Source organism: Dipodomys ordii, unplaced genomic scaffold (genome assembly GCF_000151885.1).
Source record: "Dipodomys ordii isolate 6190 unplaced genomic scaffold, Dord_2.0 Scaffold56, whole genome shotgun sequence".
NCBI classification, from domain to species: domain Eukaryota; kingdom Metazoa; phylum Chordata; class Mammalia; order Rodentia; family Heteromyidae; genus Dipodomys; species Dipodomys ordii.
In genome coordinates, this window is record NW_012267272.1 from 8,341,823 (window position 1) to 8,345,070 (window position 3,248).

The window sequence follows — 3,248 nt, forward strand, 5'->3', positions numbered from 1 at the left end:
GCTCAATCCAATTGGATTTCATTCATTTTGATTTTTGTTGATTTTATTTTTTGTAAAGGAGTGAACCCTGGTGCATTTTCAGTGATCCAAGTTACACTCCAATTCCCTCCAAAAAAGTCTCCACTCTTCCAGTAGTAGGAATACTTCCGTTTCTTTCTTCTAGTTATTTAAATTATATTCATGCATTTTCTCCATACTTCAATTTCTCTTCTTAATATTGCTAAATATTTCAGGTATAGTTGTTACATGCTAGGCTTGCAAATGCCACCTGTGGTCCTTTGGGCAACACAAATCGGTTGTGACTTCTTTGTGTGACTTTCCTTCATCTTGCCTTATTATCTGGAATAACTGATGAACTTTTGTTTCCAATGTGATGTGAAGGACTTAAATGTGGGTCTTCTTCCTTTAGAGATGACCTGTTTGAGTCGTGTCTTGTACTTTCTACTCCCAAATATAATGTCAGTTATTAGGATGTGCTGTCTTCCCATCAAAACCATATATGCAATCACATAAAGCAAATTACTATGATATAGATTTGTATAACTGTGTTGCAGTCTACGTGAATTTGTTCCTGGGATCAGTTGCTACTTCTGTGGACGTCATCCCTAAAATGAGCTGGCTGCGCCATTATTGCTCAGGATTTTCATATACTCTCATAGTCCATGTCCTAAATCAGTGGTAGGGAAACTCTGACCCACAGAATCATATGGATCATGATGGGACAGACACATATGCCCCTTATATGTTTCCTGTCAGGGGCTCATGGCCATTTACCTATATTGATAATTTTGTATCATCTGATAGTGAAGTTATAAATATTTAAATGACCTTTGACATTTAAACATATGTATGTTTATAGCCATAGCTTTTACTGTAACTACTGTGGCGATTCTTTTTTTGCAGGGGGTTAATATTTTGATATTGATTTTTACTGTCGTGATTCTGGTGCTCATGTTCTTGCTGCCTGTGTGGATGCTCATTGTCACATATTGGATTGTTTTCTGTCCTGTGACATTATTCAATAACAGACACTGGTCTTTGTCCCTAAAGTAAAGCAGTATCATCTGCTGTTGCTAACTTTTCTCAAATGAAATTTGAAGGAAAGCAAGGCAGTTTTTTTTGCTGCCATCTTCGTGTCTCTCATGTGAATCTTGTCTCCTGCAGCCGCCAGAACCCTCTTGGTCTTATCATTGCCCTGGATGGGAACAATGAAGCCAGAGGCGAACTTTTCTGGGATGATGGGCAGTCAAAGGGTGAGTGTTGTTATGGGCGCATTGCCTATTTCAAACCTGCATCTTTGGCCCTTCCTTCCTGCTGGCTAATCAGCTGTTGGAGAAATCTCTGCAGGTGCAGTGGTCAGTTCTTGATAGAAGAGTTTGCTCTCTAATTGTGGTGTTGAAGAAGTAGTAGATGAACTTAGAATTCTGCACCAACCTGGATCTGTCATAGGCACTCCTTTCACTGATCCGTAAATATCTTCCCCAAGAAAGCTAGGAGCAAATGGGCAGCATACGAAGGCATCGGAAGCATCCCCATCTGAGTGAGCCAGTGAGGATGCACATTCTTCCTGGTGTGCATCTGGCCATGGTTCTGCACATGTTCTTGCCCTGTCACAGTAACAGTTCCTGTGGCTCTGCCTTGGTTGGCAGTCGAATCCCACAGGACATAGTCTTGAGAGTATTTCAAGTACATAACGATGGGAGAAGGGAAATGGTAGATTGTCCTTGGATATTCTTTCTATACTGGTATTTATTTCAAGATGGGACTTTCTTTAAAAGCTTGTTATTTTATTTTAAATTATTTAATTGACATAAATTGAACATAGTCAAAGGGAATAACCTATACACATACATTGTATTATGATTTCTCATGATCAAAGTAGTTAACATATACACTTATTAACATCTCTCTATGTCTCCCAACCCCTGCCCCAGGCCACCATTGTTCTATCCTCTTAACTTATGTAAGTTGAATGATTTTTTAGATTGTGTTATAAATGAGATCATAAGGTACATTTTTCAATGTCTCTCTTATTTTCCTTGTAGAACATGTTCCAGTTTTATCCATGTGTCACAAATCTAAGGGTTTTCCAACTCAGGCGAATGCCCTGTGTGTGAGTGTGTGTGTGTGTGCGTGTGTGTGTGTGCACGGGCTTGTACTAGAACTTTAACTCAGGGTATGGGAGCTGTCCTTTGCCTTTCTTTAAAAATGTTATCGTAAAGGTGATGTATGGACGGGTCACAGTTACAAAAGTCAGTATGGAGTACATTTCTTTTTTAACTCCATATGTCATTATTGAGTACATTTCTTTTTTAACCACCCCTATGTCATTTTCTTTCAATGTTTTTCCTCTCCACCTTCTTTCCCCCCAAATCAGCAGAATTATGCAAATTTAAAAATTACAAGAGCATGTCACATCACATTCGTTAGGATGGTTGATATCAACAGACAGGAGTCAGCAAAGGAGGGAGAGTGTGTGGAGTAAATGGAACTACATTCAGATGCTCTGGTAGGTGGTAAATTGGCACAGCCATTGTGGAAAACAGTGCAGAGCTTTCCTGAAATGCTGAAATAGTCTTTGTGTATCCAATGCAAACAACACACCATAGAAATCTCCAATCTCCTGTTTTTTGGAGCATTTTTCAAATAACAGCACATGTTAGTGTGCACCGGCAGGTGAAGGAACAAAGAAGTCGATGTAGAAAGATGCAATCGAATAATTTTCAGTCATTTATAAGGAAGGATATTCTGCTACTTGTGACATCAAGTAGCTCTAAGAAGAAGCAGGTGAAATTCAGCCTCCTTTGTTGGCAGGCCAGTCTGACTTGTCTTTTTATTATTTTCAGATACTGTGGCCAATGATGTTTACATTTTATGTGAGTTTACGGCCAGCCAGGTGAGTAGCCCATTTTCAGGAACCTTGGGTGTTAGGATTTAGCACTTCCTGTAATTATGTTTCTAATTTCATTTGCATAACTGACTATAGGTGAGCATATTTCCATTTATGATGGAATTTTCAATAATTGTCTGGTCACTGTTATCCAAAGGAGGCAATAATATGGACAAATAAAAACAGATGATGTGTGATTCAGTTCTGTATACTAGTTTTAATCTCTTATCCTCAGAGGTTTATTAAAATAAGTTCTCTGTCACTGTGCACATATTGGTAGAGAGTTCAGGAGCATCAGAGCCTGAGGAGTATGTGGTCTCTGGTGGAGTGTTGGAGAGACAAGAGAATATGAATACTG

The 3,248-nt window shown here is 39.0% G+C and overlaps 1 protein-coding gene across 1 annotated transcript in view; it reads left to right on the forward strand.

Annotated features, from left to right (window-relative positions):
* Mgam (maltase-glucoamylase) overlaps positions 1-3,248 on the forward strand; it is a 131,250-nt gene that overhangs the window by 66,322 nt on the left and 61,680 nt on the right. The gene's annotated exons all lie outside the window — the stretch shown is intronic.